At 30.7% G+C, this 16,713-nt stretch overlaps 1 long non-coding RNA gene across 1 annotated transcript; it reads right to left on the bottom strand.

Annotated features, from left to right (window-relative positions):
* Positions 1-15,218: 15,218 nt before the first annotated feature.
* LOC146897794 (uncharacterized) lies at positions 15,219-16,713 on the bottom strand. The gene is made up of 2 exons (XR_015022978.1): positions 16,296-16,713; positions 15,219-15,598 (listed from the first exon to the last, which is right to left on the bottom strand). It is a non-coding gene; the product is annotated as an uncharacterized LOC146897794 (long non-coding RNA).

The raw sequence follows: 16,713 nt of genomic DNA, 5'->3' as shown, positions 1-16,713 counted from the left end.
ATAATACACTGCAGTATGACTCTGATACAGTGGTAGTTGCGCTATTTTATCACAAGAACGTCGTTGTTGATAACCTGTTTTTACGATTTTAAAAAGTGTCATAGAATGTCTCAAAGAGAGAGTTCCTTAACTCATTCCAATAATCCCTTCGGTGCCTGAAAATGTTTTTGAACTAGTATTCCAACAAAAAAAAATTAAAGTTCAGATATACTTGAAAAACTTGAAATTTCGTTGTGATTGTCTTAAAACTTTAAAAACGTAAGCAAAGAGAAAAATAATGTGCATCTAATTACTTTGTCTGTCAATTAATATAGTGATAAAGTAATATTGTAGTCTTGACCAAAAAAAAATTGTAGTCCAGTCGTTCAATAGTATTCAACAAAATTGATTGGACCTCAAAATATTATAGTCAGTCGTTCCATTGTATTTATTGGACCTGAAAATGATTGAATGAGTCTGATAACAACATTTAAACATTTGAAATTATATTATATTGATTAATATAGAGTTATGATAACTTGTACCTTTAGAGAACATGTTTTGAATTTCATAAATAACAAATATTTATTATGAAAAATTAATTTTCAACTTCTTAACAAATAAGTTGATACAATTTCTAATGCATAATTTCTATTTTAGATATCTTAACATGTGTCATAAGGGCACAAGTTAACATTTCTCATTAAAATATATTACATGTCAAGACTCACATTGCTTTGTATATCTTTAGTGATTAATGATATACTAGGTAATGCGGTTTTTTAATAATTTTTTGTTTGCATTAATTTTTATGTCAATATTCACGTTACTTTGTATATCTTTAGTTGTATAAATTGTATCAAAATGGATGTTGAAATAATATCACTATTTTTTTTAACTATCCTCTAAAAAACACTTTTTTAAACTACAAGAAGCATGGTAAAAACATCACCTACCTGTCCCGTGAGCATAACTCAAATGGTAGGATAATGCATTATTATATGCAGGGTCGAGGTTCAAACCCCGGACACCCCACTTATTCATTTTATAAGATGAATTCTAGCTACTAGGTTACCTGACAAAAAAAAAATCACTTACCTAAGACTATCTATCGTCAACAAAATGGCCTAATTAATATTTAAAAAAAATAAGGGAAAAAAATATTTATGCAGAATGATAAATAGTTTAACAAAAACTTCAAAGAAAAATTTTTAAAATTACAAATAAAATAGTTTAAACAAGAGTAAAATTTTAAAACAAGTTACACAAACACTTTTTTTTTTTTTTTTAAGGAAGTTACACAAACACTTAACATCACCTTATATACACAAACACTTGGCAAGTTTACTCACACTTACATTTTACCAAAAACCCACACTTCCTTTCACAATACTTCCTAAATGTATGGACATATATGTCATTTACACTTTTAACTAAATAGTTTTTTTTTTTACGCACTCTTGAGAACTGTTTTAGAATTTGATACCTTAGCATTTTCATTGTTCACATTTACATTGAAATCACGACATAACATTCTCACAAAAGAGCTCGAAAACAATTTTTTCTTTTCAACCTTTTCAAACTCTAGGTAGACTTTCGACGTGGAAGAAACTAAGAAAGAGAAGAATTACGAAACAATTCAATTGGAAGCATCGATTTTCAATGGTATAAAGTTTAAAGTTATTCATAAATTAAGATTTATGTTGCTGTACTATGAAGGGAGAAGAAATTTGGACGACAGTGCGAGTACAGAGCATGTTTTTGAGTTTATTATTATTAATCGATAGGAGAAATGTCAATTGCACTAATATCCCTATATTTAACTAGTTGTCAAAAAGAAAGACGTGGGTTTTTGGTAAAATGCAAGTAGGAGTAAACTTGTTAACTTACTTCTTCTTGTTTTTGGGTGGAGTAAGGCTGCTAACTTATTCCTAGAAAAAAAAAAAAAAAAAAACATGCATGGAAGAGTGTGTTAGTAAGTCTACTTCCACTTTGAAAGTAAGCTAGCACGCCCACCCCTATTTGTTTTTGACCAAAAAAACCTTTTTATACTCAAACTCAAAAACATAAAGGAGTAGGTTAGCAAGTCTACTATCAATTTAGGAGTAAATTAGCAAGTTTACCCCCTCTTAATTTTAGATAGATAAAATTGGTTTTTTTTGCAAAAAGAAGTGAAAATAGACTTGCTAACTTATGGTGGGGCATTTTCAGTAATTCAGTTGGGCACGAGCAAAATGTGTTGGGAGAAGAGCAGAATTCTAAAGAAATGACATGAAAGCCCAATAAATGGGCCAGATCCAAGTCCACCAAGGTGACCACCTTGTCTACATCATGGTGCGACACATGATCTTATCGTCTGCACCACCTCAAGAGACATCATGTCTCAAAATGATCTATAACACATGATAAGAACCTTTTGCAACGCCTTAGGAATGACTTCATTCCTACCTCGGGAATAAACAAAGTGACGATGTGCTCTATCACCTTATGTTTAACCAACTTCTTGATAGTAATCATGTCGCTCCTACTTACATGGGCCTTATTTGAATCAGATATGCTCCCTCACTTATCTCAAATTCAATTATCTTAAATAAACAGGAGCATCTCGTAACTATTAAACCAAAATTGGTTAATAGAACAAATCCCTTAGAGTTTTAATGATAACAAAGAAATATATGAAGCATTGTTAAGAACAATTATGATTTTCTAATATGTGTTTAATTGTGCATGAAATTCTAAGTACATGAAGTACTACCTCTTTATATAGTCTAAACTCTAGATCAAGTCAAAGCTCTAGACGTGAAGTCAAATCTATGTACCTAATTAAAGCTCTGAACTAAGAGTTGCTTCACACGCCAAGTATTATGAAGCTCTATGCCTTATGGAGTTCATTGTCATAGGTAAAGGCAAAGCTCTGGACTAAGAATAAGGTCATCTGTGGAAGTCAATTCTTATGTACAATCATATGTAGTAGGATCCTTTGTACCAAGCATCTGACTCTAGTGAAACATCATTGATGCACGCAACGTTGATGGATTTGAATAAAAATCCTTTATTATCATCATTGATGGATTTGAATGACCGAAGCGTTAGCCTCCAAATCTTCAAGATATCTCAGCATTTATTCAAGCATTCAAAGACAATTATTTCTTCATCAACAGTCATCTAGATCACTGCTATATAAGAGACCAAGGTTGTTTGAAGAAGGTTACGACATAATACTGCATTCAAGATTACATACAAAGTCTAACCTATTCCTATATACTTGTAATTATATTCACACTTGTTTATAGTATATATCTTGTCTAGCAAAAATAATAGAAACATTTGTAAGGCTATACTCTAAGTGTATTGTGCTTCATATCTGTTTACTACTCCTAGAGTTTGTGTACACACTATCTTGGGTGAACAACTTGATGTTGTATCTCTGGATTGAGAATAGGAAGTCTTCTAGGTTGAGGCAAGGAAATCTAAGACGGGATTGTCTTAGTGTTATTGTTGTAATCATGACTTCATTATAGTAAAAAAAATCTCTTGAAAGTGCAAGAGGACTGGAAGTAATCCCGAATTGTGGGGTGAATCATAATATCACCATAGTACATCAATATAATTAGGGGTCTTGCCCCTCCGGTATGCGACAAGTGCCAAAATGGTGTTAATATAGCTATATATTTTAGGGTGCTTTTTAACTTTTTTTAAGAAACGAGATGAAAAATGCTCAATTCATGTAAATATTATAAGAGAAATGCTAACAAGTGACCTAAAGGCACTTGAATAGAAGTTTAAAGTGGAATTTTACCTAGAAAATTGTGCATTCAAGACATTGAAACAACAAAAAGTAGTTTTTTTTCTACATAAAATTTAGCAATTATTTCTATTTTTGAATCCTTAACAAATCCTTAACAATTATTTCTAAGAACACTTGTTAGCATAACCCATATTATAAATTATAAATCCATGTCAACACTGAATTCCTTGTACTTTAACATTGTTTCCAACACATTTGTAGCAATTTAGGTCAAGAGTAAAAGGCCAAATCAAAAGAGCAAAGAAGTTGCATTTCCAACTATTCGCCTGACAAGAACCATTTTGTTTGAGACAACAAAAAAGTCCATAGTTTGTGTGAGAAACAAAAATTTGGGTTTTTGACTTTGTTATGTGTTTCTCTTTTTCTATTTTCAATAACACGAGTATATGACCATCTTTAAGATCAAAGACACCCTAATACTTTTCCAGAAGGATGGAAACTTGACTATATATAATTATTTTTATTTTATATTTTTGATAATATCCTAATCTAGTGGGGGAAATACAAAGGAGCAGAAAAAAGGAGAAAATGACGCATTGTTTTGTCAAAGAAATTAATGACACAATGTATAAGAATAGTATTCTTTCAGTTATTCATCAAGAAAACACCAGTACATATATTTTTTTCTTCTACTGCAAACAACTTTGATAATTAATGTGAATATATATGATTGAATTATTCTTCAAATAGTGTTTTGAGATTGTATGAGCCAGTGATACTTTGATTTCCACTCCACATAAATTGGGAAATAATCCTACTACCACTTTCAGTAGGATGAATGGCATCAAAGAACAAATATTCAGAAGGATTCTCACACAAGTCATAATCTTTCACTTCTCTTTTACCTCCACAACTGCAATATCCTCTGTAAGGGCCACTACCACAGCATGCCACTCCTCCTTCTTTCAAACCTAAATTGAGCAACACATATTAGAACTAGATAAATATAAATAATTAAAATCAAGTTATATCGATGTAATATTTAGATATTATTAGACCGTTCATTTTTTTGTTTATGTCAACGATCGCGACTAAGAATTGTTCCACGAATCAAAGTCATCACTAAATTGAAAGTTATTATCATATAAATAACCTACCATATTTGGATGGGTTTTTTATGAATTCATAAGAAAAATCAAAGAAATCGAAATATGAATATTTAAATCCTTTTATCTGTTTCTTTAGCTTGTGAAGTTGCACAAAAAGCACATTGTTATGCAGTTTGGCAAGTGTTGAATACTCTTCAATGCAAGAACCTGATTTAGTTCCATTTACAAATGCCTTGATGGTTGGAAAACAACCAATTAGAGATGGTTGGTTAAAAATCCCAAATTTCCTCCCTCCAATCTCATGTATTCCCTGAAATGTATTCGAATAGATAATTAGAAGATTTGGGCCGTGTTTGGATAAACAGTTTAATTAATTATCTCGTAGACACTAATGTCAGTAGATATTCAAATAAGTCAATTCAAACAAGTCGTTAAAACAAGTGAACTTTTATGTATTTAAAAATGCAGAAGAAAATAAATTTTTACATACTTTGATCACATCTGTGAGATTACCAACTACCATTGATACGTATTTTTCATGAGTGTATAAGCTGGAATTTTCTGAAAAATAATCATTACTTCCAATGTTAATCAAGTAAACCGCTTTGGCCAACAGAGTTGTAGTTTCTGCCTCAATACTTGCTTAACATTCTTGAAATAAGTCAATTGAGTCTTTAGATCTTTCACCTGAAAATATCAAAATTTCATATCATCTACTATAAATCATTCAATTATATATTTTTTCAGATACTTGCACAACTCAATGTTGGATTTAAACTTACTAGAATCTACAATACATTGTGTTTGTAATTTTTTGCATAAATTTAAAATTATATTAAATGTTATTTAAGATATGTCAGATATTAAGCATGTGTTTGGTTTAGTTTTTTTTTGCCGCAGCCGAACATCTAGGGCTGAGATTGCCTTGAAAATAAGTTTTTATTTGTTTCTTCAGAAAAAACGCATGTCTGGTGATATGGTACGTGAACGTAACGCAGAAACAAACATAGCATAAACGAGAACAATTTTAACATACTTGACATGTCAAATTACTAGACATAAATTTGTAGTCTAATACTAAATTTTGCAATATGTATATATATGGTAAAATTTCTTAACAAATGTGCAAATTTTAGACTTTAGTTTTTAGTGTCTCTATTCTCATTAATCGAATTGGTCTCCCTTTTTAAAATCTAGTTTTTTGTGACGTCAAAGAAATTTACCAGCTCACGGCTTTTGGATCCAAAAATCTTGGTAAGGGACTAAAAAACTGGAATTTTATAAAAGCATACCAATAAACGAACAAGTAAAAATACTACGACGAAAATTGCAACGTCATTAAATTAGAAACATAAAACAGACCAGTCCTTGATGTGTTTCAACTAACTCAACGGTTTGTTCTAATCGTAAAAGACATGTCTTAGACCCGAATAAGGTTTGAGTTCTGTTAGTACCTTTGAAAGAAGGTAAATGTAAAACGAAAGAGATAAATAAAAATTCATTTGTAGAAGGTCTGAGTCCAAAGGTCTTCCCTTCTTTGGACCAGAACATCATCTACTTACTACAAATTTTTTATATATATATAAAAAGGTGCGGCTAAATTATTTGCGGTTCAAAAAGTTCTTAATTATTTGAATAATTTTTGTAAGAAAAAGTTTCAAACATTGGTTTAGTTACACTTTCAAATTCTATAACTGTAGAATTTTGGTCCACAATTCATTACCTATTTTTATTTTATTAGAACTATTTTTGCCGAAAAAACTATTGGACACATAATATGAGTTCTACCTTTTCGACCGATTTCTCTATACGCAAGAGCTACGGTTCGTAACAAATAATCCGACTCATTACATTTCTTCAAACACTTCTGAAAAATGCACAAAGCATATTTTAAGGAAAATGCAAATGACCAAGGAAGTATTTACCTTCCTAATATTCTCATAACACTTCTGAATTTCGAACATTTATATTACTCTATATTAATAATGTTCAAGAGAGAATGCCCAATACACTTTGTTCCAGTTCCAAGTGCAACAACCTTCAATTCGTAAACCCCCAAATAAAAAGTTTAATTTGAATAAGTAAAATCGAGAAACCTCAAATAAAAAATTTAAAATTTTTCATTGGTTTTGATTAAAGTATGAGGTTTTCTTTTCTTACCCTATGATCTTCTCGTGTGCCCTTCAAATGAACGATTTATCCTCGTTCGAATTATATAATCTGAAACATGTTAGTCAAGTTTCAGATTGTATAATCCAAACTGATTTAAACCAGTTTAGTTTATTAGTTCAACAGAATTTATTAAAGACAGTTTAAAATTGACAACAAAATTTATTAATTTATCTCCTTCAAAAAAAAATTATTAAGTTATCACATTTTATTAATTGAACATGATTTCACAATACATTTACATTCACATTAACATAACACTATGCAGTGCAAAATGTTGGCAACTATAACTAAATTTGTAGCACAAGAATATGGAGGTGGAAGGATGAAAAAGGCTTGTAATCCCTCTTGTGCACCCTTGAAAGACTTGGAGAACACGAGTTGATGAAGCGGGAGAAGGTGAAAATTGAAGTGAACAATCACATATCCAAATTGATCCGAAATACAGGTTGATGTGCTACATCCCACTTTGACCATTCATACTAATCTCAGAGCTACTCCTCTTACAAAGGTCTATTTTGACATTTTATATGAAAGGTCAACAGTGAAACCATCACATCCTAATCCCACCCCCTAAAACAAAAGTCAGTAAGAAAATGAGAAGATGTGAGTTGAAATGAGATAATGTAAAGAATGAGTGAGTATTTACAGGAAAAAAGGGCAAACATAAACTATCACGACAGGCAAAGTTGGTAAAAAAAAACGCATGAATATATGTATGAATGAAATCGCCCAACCTTGTCGACCAAGCCACTTTCGACATTCTGAATTGTTTCAGATTTTATAATCTAAAATCATGTCTTGATTGGTTTGGATTATATAGTCAAAAACGTTCTCAAACTGTGTCAAAACTAGTGCTTTGGAGAGTTTGGCATGTTTCAGGCTATATAATATGAACCAATCAAGTACATGATTTTTTTATGGTCCAAGATGAAAAAAACATTCTATAAATTGATGTGTTTAGTTCATTTGCAAACAACACCGCACAAATATGAACATTTATCCAATTTATATGGACACTAAGTTAGTTGCAGTTTGCTACAATAGGGAGAAACCTAATCTGCTTAAGGTCTGTGCTAATATCACGCTGTTTGGCTTGAAGGATTAGCTAGACCAAATTAACGGTTGTCTTAAACGAAGAGACATATCGAGTTTGACACTTCCTTGGTCAAATATTTTCATATTTTAGAAAGTTTGATTCAGCTAGGGACCTTTGAAGATATCATGGCTTGCATGTATAGACCCGGTGAAAGATTTAGTTTGACTGATCTGCGATCTCGTTTGTGTTTAATTATGATGTTTTACATTATTGTATTTTGTTGTTGAATTTTTTTTGTTGAAATTGTTATATTTAATGTATGCTTTTTGAGATGTTTAATATTATGTTTAGTGTATGTTGTTGTAGAATTTGGTTTAATGGCAACAAAAATTTGTTTTCTATGTTTTGAACGTGTTTGGATCATATAATCTGAAACGTGTCAAATCCTTCAAAGGACAAATTTTAACACAGTTTGGGACGTTTCAGATTGTATAAATTGAACCAATATGGATGATGGCATTACAATCAAGGTTTAGATAGTTTGTAGTGTGCTTAATTCATTTTTGGTCGATTTGGTCATTTTAAACGTTTCCTTTTACTTTAGTTACGGTCTATAGGATGGTATTGTGCAAAGGCGGAGCCACATCGAGGTCAGGGGATTCACATGAACCCCCTCAAAATATGAAAATCCCACCTAACATATTATACTTGTGTGTTATTGAATCCCCTGAGAATTAAGTGATGCACCCTCTATTTGCTTTTGTGAAGTGAAGCCTACTGCTGCTGCTGAACTAATTGTACATGTTGACCAATAAAATCAAACTTGTGTACCAACTTTCTAAGTTTATATGGGATTGGTTCAGAGTATACGAGAATTATAATATATAAAATCAAACTTTTGTTTTTTTTCTTGCTAAAAAAACGTGATTTTAATTAATTTTTTTTTTACAAGATTTTGGTTATTAATATTTTGGTTATTTATATTATGTATTACTTTACAATTCATCATGTTATTTTTAAACCCACTTAAATTGAGGTGATATTGTTGACTTGAAACGTTGAAGTGTGTTTCTCTTTAAGATTTTGAGTTCAATTCTTCTTGATGTCAATTTAAATCGACTAGTTTAACTTCTTAAAAAAAATTCAAAAAGTTTTAATGTAATAATATAATTATATTTTCAATAAACCATTTAATTAATACTGTATATTACATTGAATTATCTTATATTGTGCAAACATGCATCTTTAAGAACTTCACAATCGTTTTAACGATACAGATTGTTAGTTGTTCATAGGTATGGCTTGTTTTCAAACCAAACTTGTTATTTGCTTTTGACAAGGCATACCTGATTGAATTTGCAATGTTTTATTGAAGTGAATTTTGTCCAACTTGGCGATGCTTGTTAATAAACTTACGACTTACATCATTGATATGGGTACGTGAGTGACTTACATCATTGATATGGGTACGTGAGTGTTGAATTTGCATATTTGACAAGAATAAATTATCTTTAAAAAGAATTTAGTTTAAACATAAAGACGTACTCCCTCCGGTCACTATTATAAGCAAAATTTCACTTTTTAGATACATTAAATAATTAATGTATCTAGACTTTATTATAGATTAAATACATTAATTATTCAATATATCTAAAAAGTCAAATTTTGTTTATAATAGTGACCGGAGGGAGTATTGTTTATGTATTATTAGTCTATCAATTTTTGAAATTAGCAATGATTTTGTTTGTTGTCACAACAATTGTTGAACAATCATTTTCACTATTAAGATTATGAAAACTAAATTGCATAATCAAATGGGAAGATTGTGAAAACTAAATTGCATAATAAATGAGAGATGAATGATTGCGGTGTGCTTTACATTGTAAGAGCTGTATTCACCAATATTAATGATAAATTGATTATTCAATTATTTCAAAACATAAAACCGCGTAAAGCGTGATTGTAGAGTGATGAGTCATTAATTAGTCTATTTTAATACATTATTTAGTTTAGTTTTATTAAGATTTGATTTTATTTTATTGCATATTTATTTCCTTTTTAAATCTTTTACTACAAATTGCTTTTTATTTTATTTTAGGAACGAATATATGGTGGAAGGTGTCTTGGAGCAAAAGAAAGAGGACTGGAGCAAATACAGTGCAAAAATACGAAGATACGAGACAAAAATATGTCTCTACCAAGTCAGAAGCTTGGCACGGCCAGTGCCAACATGTGGCACGGCCGTGCCACCCTCCAGGAGCTCTTTTGCTGCTTTTCTTCGAGCCCAAGTTACCCTGTTGCAGCTTTACTGCTTTGCCCTTATAGTTGCTTAGATTTTAAGTCAATTGTAAAGCTATAAATAGAGTAGCATTCCATCATAAACATTCACCTCTTTTTAGAATATTTCAATACAATTATTTTAATAAAGATTCTTTCTTCCTTTTACTTTCTCGCAATTTATTTTACTGCTTTCTCTCTTCTTCCCCCATGTCTACGATGAACATGAGTGAGTAGACTTCTTCTTGTCTTGGGATTGTTGGGAAAGTCTAATGACATAATCCTAACGAACCAAGCTTTAACCCTAATTCTATGTAACCATAATTTCTAATTTAGATTCACCGTTTTAACGTGGATTAACCATTATCAAACTGTAGAAGCGAAAGTGGAGGGTTTGATAATTGTTAATCCATCATCCCAAACATCAATTCATAAAGCGAGAGCGGAGTTTTGATGTTGGACCAAGTGAATCTAGACAATAATTGCAAAGGCAGCGAAATAGTCTTTGCAATTATTGAGACACAAGTAGTTTCAATCCTTATAAGCATCTTCTAGTAATCAAGTCAGCGAAATAGGTTTGGTTACTAGAAGTAAACTCTCACCGGACTTTCATCGGAAAGGTGAGGGGCTAAAGGGAAACCGGTCTTTAGAAATTAAGGTATAAACCATGGAATTAGAAGTTAAAATCTTGTCTAGTGAAAGATTTGTTATTATGACAAACCAATAATCCCGATGCATCTTTATATTATTGTTATTTACCTTCAGCAATCAAACCTCCTTTTTACAAACTTTCTTCTCCTCTAATCATTCTTTTTAAGTTAATTAAGTTGAACAACTCCCTAGCGGAACGATACTCTTCTTACTACTATTACTTCGATAGACCGTGCACTTGCGGTTTGGTTCTATCATAGAGTATGTATGTAATTTTTTTTAGGAGTAATGGTATTTTGACATCCATTTGTTGACAACCTTGTTTTTCTCATTTTTTATTGGTCAAAAACAATGGAGAGAGAAAAAGGAAGAGAGAGGATAACAACATCATGTGAGTATGATAGAGAAAGTTGTCCAAAAATTGTCAAAAAGTGGTTGTCAAAATATCATTTCTCTTTTTTTAGTATAGTATAATTTTTTGAATATATATTGTTTATATATAATTTATTATATTGTAACAAAAAAAATATAATTTATTATTACAATTATTAATTAAGGATTAAAAGTTTGAACCCCTGATCCAGGGTCCTGGCAACGCCACTAGTGTTGTGGCTATAAATAGTCTTGCATTTTCCTCCATTTTCTTTGCAATTTCCTTCTTCTTTCGTCACTCTCTTTTCTTTCTTACTGATCTATTGCGAGTGAGTTATGATATCATGGTCAATGTCACCAGAGACATTTGTATCAACTATAATTCGTTTTCTTAAATTTTACAAGATTCTTATTATATTATCCGAATTGTTGCAAAAATAATTCAGATTATCTAATTTAAAACTGAGACAAAATGAGTATTTCGGAGGACGTGTGAGAAATGAGCAGGATGGAAAAAAATGCTCTTAAAAAATTGAAATTTGGTAGGGAAAAAAAAGGTTCTGAGCTTCTACGATGGGCCTAAACTTCATAAATTGGTACTTTTTTCTCTGGCTTTTACTCTGGACTAGGCCTCCATATATTTTTCAATGGTACCTTACCCTACCCTCAAATTTGAGACTCACACTCCTCTCTAAAATATATTTAATACCAACGTACTCACCTGTACACAATTTATTATAGAAGAGATGATATTTTGACACAAATTTCAACAATATTTTATATAGTTAATGCAATTAAATTGTGTGGCTAATTATGTTAAGTGCATAGTAAATAAATAAGTATAACATTGTGTTGCAACTCAATAAACTATGAGTATTTTTTTTGTTACAAACTCAATAAACTATCAATGAACACAATTTGGTTAATTTTTAATTGGAAGTGAACCAAACTTGATCTACTTTTTTCATAATAAGTAGTGTTTTATATCCTTTATTAAAATTTAAAATTGAGAAGAATTTTTTTTTGATAATGAACACAATTTGGTTAATTTTTAATTGGAAGAGAACCAAATTTGATCCACTTTTTTCATAATAAGTAGTGTTTATATTCTTTATTAAAATTTAAAATTGAGAAGGAAAAAAAATTAAATTTAGGCTACGCCTTTTTTTCCGATAGTCCAAGCTATGTTATTTTTTTTAACGGCAAAATTTATTAATGATTAAGTTTATGTACAAGACGAACTGAGACCGACAAGATTAAAACAACAAGTAAAGAGCGCCTTATATAGGCGGAACACCCAAAAGAAAATTCATACACCTCGGACATCAAAACACCAATAAAGATATCACTCAAGTCAGGGCTACCACCAAAAACCAACCACCAACACTCAAATCAAAGCTAAACCCCCCACACATTATAAACAAAAATGTGAGCCAAATATTCAACCTCCATCGCGAATGACCATAGAAACGAGCTTCAAACATCTATCTCCCGCTCCTCGCACGAAAACCCCTCCACAAAAACCCACGAACCGACCACAACCCCTATAATAACACCTCACAATCTCTTCCACATATGAGCCCACACAAACACCCAAAAATCGTTTAATCCAACACTCATTCAAATTCCACCACTAACTGATCTTCAGTACATCAAATAATACACCAAGCACTCGTCCAGATTCCACCACCAAGTGACCTTTGGTCCAAGCTATGTTATTGATTAATCTCAATACATTTTTTAAGTTCTTGTCCAACTAGTCGAGATACCCGTGCTGAGCACGGGTAGCGCGGCTGCGCCGCGCGGCGAAACGTGTGTCGTTGTACGATGAGGTGCGTGTCGGCGGGAACAAATATAATAGTAAATAATGCTATAAAAAATTTATAATTGTTTTTCATCGTTATCATTTGTTACTAACTTTAACTAATTTTGATATAGTCCTTTAAAAAAAAACTTTGATATAAAATTTCTATCAAATCTTAATTTATTTTATTTACAAATATCAAAATAATTTTCAAAACAGGGTGGATTCTAGGGTGAGGGTTCAATTAAGTCCCTCACCGGTGGAGCACGAGAAAAACACCATTAGATTTAATGAATGGTTAAGATTTGTTAAAAATAAAAATGAGAATATCTGTATCTTCCCACACACAATCCTACCGTTCTATCTTTTCCATTTTCATCCTTTCCAATTCACCACACATATTTAGAAGATGTTGTTGAAAATCAAATGTAACCCGTGATGATAATTAGGGTCAATATAGACATTGGCCACACCATGGTGAAATTGAATGAAAACGATGGTTGCTTTTTTGTTGTGTTTAGAGGTTTAAATTTTGATTCCCATTAGACCTTTGTCATATGATCAGTAACCATTACAGCCTGACTTTCCACTTTGTTGACGGTTGATAATTGCAAGTTAATTTATTGACTTGATGAAAATCAATGGATATTTATTTGGTCTCACCTGGAAAACAAAACCACACACTATGCATATTCTCAAGTTGGAGAAGATAGACATGGACATAATTATGTGTGGAAAGCTGTATATGTTCTTGTCCATAATTATGTTCTAGCAAATTCTAACAAAAAATGGTGTATTCAATGAAAATCCATCAACAAAGCACATGATTGTATAAATAATCATATGTTTAACAATTGAATTTCTTCTCTCTATACTTTCTTTTTATTATATTCCTAATTTCCACAAAATCCCTTTTGTTGAGATTACGAATTTAAAGATTGAAGGAATAGGATAAAGGGGAGGAGGAGGGGGAGAGAGGAAAAATATAAGTGTGATTCGGTGTGTATGGTGTATAATAAGATATATGACCTCAATTAATCTAATGGCTATTATTGTTATTCAAGGTGGTCCACCGGTGAGGGACTTAACTGAACCCTCACCCTAGAATCCACCTCAAAACAGAGTTATCAAAGCAAATCAAAATATTAGGCAAGGACAATACAATAATTTTTGCTGTCGTTAAGTTTCTCATGTACATGTATATTAGTGTTCAAATTTGGTCCCGTGTATGAATTATACACTTTTCGGATGATTTTGGTAGTGGAAATTTTATATGGATTTTTTTTATATAGTATTCTTATAAACTCTTAGTTCATCTTATTAGCAAATATCATGATTAATCCTCAAAATTGAGTTATTAAAGCAAACCAAAGTATTAGGTTAGGACAAATTGAATCCATTAGATAATTTTGGTATATCTATCCATTCTTATGTATATCTATCCATTAGATTAGTGTTCAAATTGAATCCCGTGTATCAATGATACACTCTTTAGATAATTTTGGTAGTGAAAATTTTATATGAAGTTAAATTTTTTTAAAAAAATTGGTATTATTTAATGGATACACTCTTTTAAAAAGTTGTCAATAAATATTATTTACCAATTTTTCTCATTTACAACTCCTATCTTCTTACCCTCTTCTTTTTTAAAAGAAAGAAACTCCATATCAACTACTCCATCCGTTTCAAAATGAGTGTCGTTTTAGGTGTTTACACACATATTAAGAAATGCAATGATTAAAAGAAAGAGAATGGTTATTTTACCAAATTATCCTTATTAACTATTGGTTAGTTTTAAAAGTAATACTTTGGAAGTAGTGTGCAGAATATTAATTGGAGGGTATAATTGAAAAGAAAAAGTTATTATTGCATTGGAAACTGAAAGCGACATTCATTTTGAAACAAATTTTTTTGGCTAAAGCGACAGTCATTTTGAAACGGAGGGAGTACAAAATCTGTAGAGATAACAAAAAGATTTTTATATTTAATATTTCATTAATTAATTATTAATTAATTACAAAAGTAAAGCATTTCTATTCTCTCTCTCAATACACAATCGCCGTTCTCTCTTTGGTCTCCCTCGTTCTGTCATTTTACTCCCAGACTTCACCCCCCAAAATCCACACCTTTGGCCACCAAACAATCATTTTCGGCCACTTTTCTGAAAACAAAAATCATATTTTTCATCCTCTCATCTTTCTCTACATTTCTACCCAAACTGATTTATTAAAGGAGTTAGTTCGAAAAATGGGTCATTCTCATCTTCTACCCAAATGTGAGGTTTCTAGAATGGCTTTGAAGCAAGCAACAGTGTTGAGGATCTCTTGTAAGCTTTAATATCGATTGATTTAGTGTCAGATTTGTAACATGATCTTGTAAGCTTTCATTTGAATCTACTTGTTACTCAATCTGGGCATACACAAATATTGTCTCCTTTCTCTCATGTCATCCTGCAATAACAACAAACTTGAGTTCAGAGTTTGGATCTCTTGTCTTCTAGTTTTATTACATGTATTTTTTTAGTGAAGATCTGTTTGTATTTATTTTTAAATTTTTATATTTGCTGTTGATAGATATTTTGTATTTTTTTTGTTGATTTTTTGAATTTATTATTGTTGATAAAAAAACTCTTCATCTTAGAATTATCTATGTTGATTAGAATCTATTTGATTTTTTTTGTTTTGATCTTAAAAATTGGTAAAACAACAAACAATTATGATATGTGCAAATTTAATAAAGCAAAAATTTAGAATAAGATATTTTTGTTGATCAATGAAAAAAGATTTGTTTTTATCCATTTAACAAAAATGAAATTATGTTGCGTGTAAAAAAACATAAGCAATAGTTTATTATGATATGTATTTCCACCATAAGTTGTGAGGTTTTTAGAATGGCTTTGAAGCAAAAATATTTCTTTCTTTGTTTGAACAAAAAAAGAAAGATCATTTTATGAATGATTATTATAGGTTTTTGCATCTGAACAATTTGTAAAAACATAGTAGAATATTATTTTTTATGATTTATTTTGTATTTCAAAAAGTAAAACAAAATTGATTAAGTTGAAAGAAAGAAAGTTAGCTATTGTTGCTGTTAAATGATATGATATTCCATTTGTTTATATATAGATTAGTAAGAACTTGCACAAACCTTGTTGCTAACATTTATTCATCTACATCACTTTTCTTCTTTTAGGTAGAATATTCAACCTAGAGAAAACAAACCAAAAGAACATATTAGAAAACACTCGTGATAAAATTAGATTTATGTAAAGAAAAAGAAAGTACATATTTGATGAGCTTTTACCATGTATTTCTTTTTTTTGGAGATATTTCATAAACTTACCCTTGTATTTGTCATGAACTTACTTGTGAATTGCTACAAATGATAAACAACATATGAAAATTATATGAAAAATATTAATTCGTCAATGAAGAAAGAAAGAAAGTTAACAATATATTACCATTATTTAAAGAAAGAAGTCATCATGCTTGTATTTCTTTTGTAACATGTTAAACCTACAACAACAAAAATATGCAGGAAAAGAAAGGTTGTTAGGAATAGATGA

Source organism: Medicago sativa, chromosome 8 (genome assembly GCF_051527215.1).
Source record: "Medicago sativa cultivar Bolivia chromosome 8, Bolivia_mono, whole genome shotgun sequence".
Taxonomy (NCBI): Eukaryota; Viridiplantae; Streptophyta; class Magnoliopsida; order Fabales; family Fabaceae; genus Medicago; species Medicago sativa.
Note: the sequence above shows the minus strand (reverse complement) of the source record. Positions and strands in the feature narration are given on the sequence as shown.